General features: G+C 42.3%; 1 protein-coding gene across 1 annotated transcript in view; it reads left to right on the plus strand.

The window, feature by feature from the left end:
- LOC120566572 (transcription factor COE3-like) overlaps positions 1-7,500 on the plus strand; it is a 64,465-nt gene that overhangs the window by 26,656 nt on the left and 30,309 nt on the right. The window lies entirely within an intron of this gene.

The raw sequence follows: 7,500 nt of genomic DNA on the forward strand, positions 1-7,500 counted from the left end.
CAGCTGACTTTGTGTTGAAGTGGATAATAATAATAATAATAAAAAAATAATAATAAAAATAATAATAAAAATAAAATTAAAATTAAAATAAAAATAAAAATAAAAATAATAATAAAAAATAAAATTAAAATTAATAATAATAATAATTATAATAATAAAAATAATAATAAAAATAATAATAATAAAAATAATAATAAAACAAGAAGCAACCGGTGCTCTGAAAACTCTCAAAAAGCAACAGCCGAATATATTTTTACATCAGTCTCATTTCCCCCCCGCTCGTTTTGTTTGCTAAAACACTTTCAGATCGATACGATCGCCCGGGCGATGGATAAACATTTATTCATGCTTTCAGGGTTGTTTTTTTTATATTTTTTTGGGAAGCTTCTCTTCTCTCTCGGCCGCTGCAGGTTTGTGTTTTTTCCGCTGCTGCTCGGCGCTGGATTCCCCAGACGGCAGATTAATACAGCCGTGACCTTTCTGCACCTCCATTACCGATGCTTAATGCCTCATTTGTAGGCCGGTTCGTTGGAAGCTAAGTCTTCCAACTCGCGGTGTGGTTTTTTTGGCCAGGAGAGTCTGCAGAGAAACCAGGGAAGGAGGGAAGGAGGGAAGGAGGGAAGGAGGGAAGAGGGTAAGAGGGATAGGGAAGAGGGATGAATGCAGGAGAAGAGGGAAGAGGGATAGGGAACAGGGAACAGGGAAGAGGGAAGAGGGAAGAGGGATGAGGGAAGGGGGAAGGGGGAGAGGAAGAGGGAAGAGGAAGAGGGAAGAGGAAGAAGAAGAGGGATGAGGGAAGAGGGAGAGAGGGAAGAAACAAGAGGAAGGGGAAGAGGGAAGAAGGAAGAGGAAGGGGGATGAGGGAAGGGGAGAGGAATAGGGAAAAGGAAGAGGGAAGAGGGAAGAAGAAGAGGGAAGAGGAAGAAGGAAGAGGAAGGGGAAGAGGGAAGAGGGAGAGGGAGAGGAAGAGGGAAGAGGGAAGAGGAAGAGGTAAGAGGGAAGAGGAAGAGGGAGAGGAAGAGGGAAGAGGGAAGAAGGAAGAGGGAAGAGGAAGAGGGAAGACGGAGAGGTAAGGGGGAGAGGAAGAGGGAAGAGGGAAGAAGAAGAGGGAAGAGGAAGAAGGAAGAGGAAGGGGAAGAGGGAAGAGGGAGAGGAAGAGGGAAGAAGGAAGAGGAAGAGGAAGAGGGAAGACGGAGAGGTAAGGGGGAGAGGAAGAGGGAAGAGGAAGAGGGAAGGAGAAAAGGGAAGAAGAAGAGGGAAGAGAAGAAGGAAGAGGAAGGGGAAGAGGGAAGAAGAAGAGGGAAGACGGAGAGGGAAGAGGGAGAGGAAGAGGGAAAAGGAAGAAGAAGAGGGGAGAGAAGAGGGAAAAGGGAAGAAGGAAGAGGAAGGGGAAGAGGGAGAGGAAGGGAAGAGGGAAGAGGGAAGAGGGAAGAGGGAAGAGAAAGAGTTAAGGGGGAGAGGAAGAGGGAAAAGGGAAAAGGAAGAGGGGAGAGGAAGGGGAGGAGGGGAGAGGAAGAGGAGGAGGGGAGAGGAAGAGGGAAGAGGGAAGAGGGCGAGAAACAGGGCGGCTCAGGTGTGTGTGTGTGTGTCTGTGTGTGTGTGTGTGTCTCTGTGTGTGTGTTTGTGTGTGTGTGTGTGTGTGTGTAGGTGTGTGTGTGTGTGTGTGTGTGTGTGTGTAGGTGTGTGTGTGTGTGTGTGTGTGTGTGTGTGTAGGTGTGTGTGTGTGTGTGTGTGTGTGTGTGTGTGTGTAGGTCAGGTTCGAGTGCGTTTCTTAAAGCTGGGAGAAACAAGGCAGCCAGGTGTCAGAAAACGAGTGAGTGTTAAAGTAAGAAATAACAGCGGGAGGATTCACACGTCAACACTCTCACTTCCTCATGTCTGAGATGAGTTCCTGCGAGGAGAGAAACCATCTGTCTTTATACACGTTACTGTTTTATTACTGCAGTAAAAACATCCTGTACTCAAGTACAAGTACACAGATTAATAATAATATATTAATAGTAGACGGCTAATCGATTCATCTTTGCAGCTCTGCACTTCATGTAAGATTTACAGTATGTATGTAAGGAGGGAAGGAAAGGAGAAGGGAGGGAAGGAAAGAAGAAGGGAGGGAAGGAAGGAAAGAAGAAGGGAGGGAGGGAGGGAAGGAAAGAAGAAGGGAGGGAAGGAAAGAAGAAGGGAGGGATGGAAAGAAGAAGGGAAGAAGGGAGGGAAAGAAAGAAGAAGGGAGGGAAGGAAAGAAGAAGGGAGAGAAGGAAAGAAGAAGGGAGGAAGGAGGGAAGGAAAGAAGAAGGGAGGAAGGAAAGAAAAAAAAAAGAAGGGAGGGAAGGAAAGAAGAAGGGAGAAAGGAAAGAAGAAGGAGGGAAGGAAGAAAGAAGAAGGGAGGGAGGGAAAAAAAGAAGAAGGAGGAAAAAAAAAAGGGAGGAAGAAAGAAGAAAAGAGGGAAGAAAAAAAAAAAAAAAAAAAAAAAAAAAAAAGGGATGGAAAGAAGAAGGGAAGAAGGGAGGGAAAGAAAGAAGAAGGTAGGGAAGGAAAGAAGAAAGAAGAAGGGAGGGAGGAAAAAGGAAGAAAAAAAAAAAAAAAAAGAAAAGAAAAGGAGGGAAGGAAAGAAGAAGGGAGGGAAGGAAAGAAGAAGGAAGAAGGGAGGGAAGGAAAGAAGAAGGGAGGGAAGGAAAGAAGAAGGGAAGAAGGGAGGGAAGGAAAGAAGAAGGGAGGGAAGGAAAGAAGAAGGGAGGAAAAGGGAGGGAAGGAAAGAAGAAGGGAGGGAAGGAAGGAAGAAGGGAGGGAAGGAAAGAAGAAGGGAGGGAAGGAAAGAAGGCAGTAGGGAAGTCAATTTTCCGTCATTTTTGTGTCGCTTTTATAAACGATTTGTCGCTTTTTCGCAGCCTTTTATTTCCAACATTTTGTCGTTTTTCATTTCATTTTTCCCACATTTTTGTCGCTTCTTCCGACATTTTTTGTCGTCAATTTTTTCGACATTTTTGTGTCACTTTTTGTGTCACTTTTTATAACGTTTCGGCCTCTTTATTTCCAACATTTTGGTCTCTCAATTTTTCCGACATTTTTGTGTCGCTTTTTCGGACATTTTTGTGTCGCTTTTTATAACGTTTTTGTCGTTTTTTTTTGCGCTTTAGTCTCTCGTTTCCAACATTTTTGCCGCATTTTCAATGTCTTTTGGCGGGTTTTTTTCAACATTTTTGTCACTTTCTTCAAGGTTTTTTTTATTTCCAAATTTTTTCTTTGGAAGAATAAATAAGGAAGGACGGGAAAAGGGAAAGGAGAGAAGGCAGGAGAAAGAAGGCAGTAGGGAAGAAAGAATGTAAAGAGGTAAGAAGAAAGGACAGAAAGAGTAGGAAAGGATAGTAGGGTGAAAGAAAGGAGGCGAGGAAGGAGAGAAGAAGGGAGAAAGGACGTACGAAGGGAAGGAGGAAGGGAAGGAAAGCAGAGAAGGAAGGAAGGATGAAAGGATTCAGTTTCCTGTCCCAGAGGAGAGAAGAAACTAGAAAATATTCACATTTAACGAGCTGACATCACACAAGTTTACCTGATTTATCATAAAAAATGACTCCAACTGATGACTAGATTATCAGAATATTTGGGGATTAATTGAATAGTTGACAATCTTAGCAGCTGTAGTCTTCAATGTCCAATGTTTTTGGCATTTAAAAAATTAAAATGTATTTGTCTGTTTTTTCAGCGTTTTTGTCGCTTTTTTCGTCAGTTTTTCCGACATTTTTTGTGTCACTTTTTATACTCTTTTTTGCTGTTTTTTTCGCGCTTCAGTCTCTCATTTTCAACATTTTTGCCGCATTTTCAGTGTCTTTCGACGTTTTTTCCAACATTTTTGTCACTTTCTTCGAGGTATTTTGTCTCTTATTTCCAACATTTTTGTCATTTTTTTCGTCAATTTTTCCGACATTTTTGTGTCGCTTTTTTTCGTCATTTTTGTGTCGCTTTTTAAAACGTTTTTGTCGTTTTTTTCGCGCTTCAGACTCTCATTTCCAACAATTTTGCCGCATTTTCAATGTCTTCTGCTGTTTTTTTTCCAACATTTTTGTCACGTTCTTCGACGTTTTTGTCTCTTATTTCCAACGTTTTTGTTGTTTTTCTCTCCAATGGCGCCGCTGTCGTTGTGTGCAGACAGTTTCTCTCGGTGACCTGACAGCTAACCCACTCATCGACTGAACCGATAATGGTTTTAGTCACGTTTCAGAGCCAAAAACGCCAAAACACTTCTCTACTTTCAGCTTCTAAATGATGTTTCATTTTTTTCGAGTCATAAACTGTCGAATAAAACACCAAATATAAATAACGCCACCTCGGGCTGTGAGAAATCGTAACGAGCACTATTCTCTGACATTTTACAGAGCAGGCGATTGTTTGAGTAAATAATCTGCGTAACTGTCAGTTGCAACCCGAATATATTAAATATATTTAAGTGCAGCTTCTTTGCACCACAACACACTCTGAGTCGTCATAAAGACATGTTTAAAATATCTAAAGCACCGTGTTTATTAGAGATGCACCGATTACAACTTTCTAGGCCGATTCCGATTTTCTTTGAGTTAGGCCGGCCGATACCGATTTTAGCCGATTCAGATTTCATTTTTTCTAACCACTTTACAGCACACGCAAATATGTATTTTCTATCTTTTCTTTAATAGAACATGTGTTGAACAGATAATAGATCACTATCAAGTAGAGCTATATAAATGACTCCTGGTGTGGGACATTCACACACATCTAAAGAGCAATGTTAGAACCATTTCCTTCTTCTCACATCTAATATCACACTACAGAAATGTGATTCTGGTTCTTGGTGAGGTCCCTCCACGCCCTACTGTCTCCTCGCAGGTGTTGCATATTGTAAACTTGTTATCTTCTGCACATACGCTGAAGAATGTCCAAACAGCTGACATGTTCATGACGCTCTATCGGTGCATCTCTAGCGTTTATGCTTTCAAAAGAGCTTTTTCTTATCGTCTTCCCTGATAATCAAACTGGAGGTCTGTTTCAGTTTGGCTTCACTGATTGTTGCGGCCTCCTGTTCAGGAATACTTTGCTTTGAAGCTGCTGTATTGTTCATTTTTATCACAACAAATGTGTGAAGTGACAATGTGTTGCTATTCTCCGGTAGACACGGAGCTTTTAAGTGAGATTCAGCTCTCTGATTATCTACCCGGCAGGCTGCAACTTGTGCAGTTCCTGGTTCACTCTCGGCGCTGCGTCATTCTACATTCAGGAAGTGTGTGTGTCAATTCTTTTTAGAGCAGATGCAATGAAAAGGGGAGTTCATACATATCTGACTGCTTGAATTTGTTGATGAAAACCATGTGTAGCAAATATATAACCATTATTGCAGCCACTGCAGCCATTCTACTTCTTAATTCTCATAGATAACTTACTGACTTACTATTTAGTGATTGTTTTTTAATTGTTTTTAACTATGCCTGCAAGGTTGGCCATCTCTGTATCGTGAGGGTGATTGTGTGTGATGTGTATTATCTGCTGCACAGCAAATTTGCCCCATTGGGGGACAATAAAGTAACTTAAACTTGAACTGTAATAATATTAGGGAGGTGACACATGGGCCCGATCCCAAAGTCCGGACTCACAGGCTTTGGTGTTACGTTCTCACGAAATTCGTAAGGGCTTAAGGTTCAATTCAACTTCTGGTCAATTTTATTCATAGTGTCAATTCATAACAAGAGTTATCTCAGGACACTTTACAGATAGAGTAGGGTCTAGACCACACTCTGTAATTTACAAAGACCCAACAATTCCAGTGATTCCCCCAAAGAGCGAGCATTCGGTGCCAGTGTGGTTGTCCCGATGTCGAATTTTCAAAGAGGCGTGAGGGTTTGAGTACATACTTACCGAGCCCTTTCCCATGTACACCTATCTGAGCCCACGTGGCCTCACACACTCGCTCACTCAGCACCTGAGATCAGGTAAGTCTGTGAGTCCTTAGTCCTCAGGGCTCACTTTGGGATTGGGCCCATGGTGATTGACAGTAGGCAGGATAATCGTAATGGAATCGTGAGACCAGTGAAGTGCGTGTATGTGTTTCAGTGTGTTAATAAGTCCATATTCTGCTCATTTTCAGGTTCTTAATTGTATTATGAGGTTGTACCAGAATAGGTTTACATGGTTTAATTATCAAAAAACACCATATTTTCACCCTGTGTGTTCAGGTCTCTGTTTTAGCTACAGAGTGAGACCTCTCACTGCTGTAACATCTTTGTTGTCAGTCGCACATGCTCAGTAGCTAGGTAAGACTACATGCTCAGTAGCTAGGTAAGGACTACATGCTCAGTAGCTAGGTAAGACTACATGCTCAGTAGCTAGGTAAGACTACATGCTCAGTAGCTAGGTAAGGACTACATGCTCAGTAGCTAGGTAAGAACTACATGCTCAGTAGCTAGGTAGGACTACATGCTCAGTAGCTAGGTAAGACTACATGCTCAGTAGCTAGGTAAGACTACATGCTCAGTAGCTAGGTAAGGACTACATGCTCAGTAGCTAGGTAAGACTACATGCTCAGTAGCTAGGTAAGGACTACATGCTCAGTAGCTAGGTAAGACTACATGCTCAGTAGCTAGGTAAGACTACATGCTCAGTAGCTAGGTAAGGACTACATGCTCAGTAGCTAGGTAAGGACTACATGCTCAGTAGCTAGGTAAGACTACATGCTCAGTAGCTAGGTAAGACTACATGCTCAGTAGCTAGGTAAGACTACATGCTCAGTAGCTAGGTAAGACTACATGCTCAGTAGCTAGGTAAGACTACATGCTCAGTAGCTAGGTAAGGACTACATGCTCAGTAGCTAGGTAAGGACTACATGCTCAGTAGCTAGGTAAGGACTACATGCTCAGTAGCTAGGTAAGGACTACATGCTCAGTAGCTAGGTAAGGACTACATGCTCAGTAGCTAGGTAAGGACTACATGCTCAGTAGCTAGGTAAGGACTACATGAGCTAGCTAGCTGTTTCTCTAACTTCAGTCAGTACAAGGCAGGATTAGCCGAGAGTCTTCTAAACAAGGGCGCACTTCCAAGTTAGCATGGAATACCTGCAGAACAGGGACATGGAAGTAGTTCTTTTGGAGATTATGGTGAACTAGTGTGTGTTGCAGCAGTGCTTTGCCATTGAGAACGAGCTAGCATGCTAACGGTTAGCCAGCTCGTTTCGGCTAGTGACATAGAAAGCCGTTCAGATGTTGACCAGCTCACCAGGAGACTGAAGGCAGGACACATTCAGAAACCAGATCTCACTCAGAACACCATGGATAGATATTTTTCAAAGTCTGCATGTGTGTGTGGAAGCACCAGATACACAAAATAAAAATTATTTTCATAATATGGGCACTTTAAAACACTAAAAATGAAATAAATGTAATGTGACACTGCTTAAACTCCCATATTTAATACAAATACAACGTTTCGACCCTACTGGGTCTTCTTCAGGCACATGGTGAACACACTTGATGAAGGGATATGTGT

Source organism: Perca fluviatilis, chromosome 10, assembly GCF_010015445.1.
Source record: "Perca fluviatilis chromosome 10, GENO_Pfluv_1.0, whole genome shotgun sequence".
Classification (NCBI taxonomy): domain Eukaryota; kingdom Metazoa; phylum Chordata; class Actinopteri; order Perciformes; family Percidae; genus Perca; species Perca fluviatilis.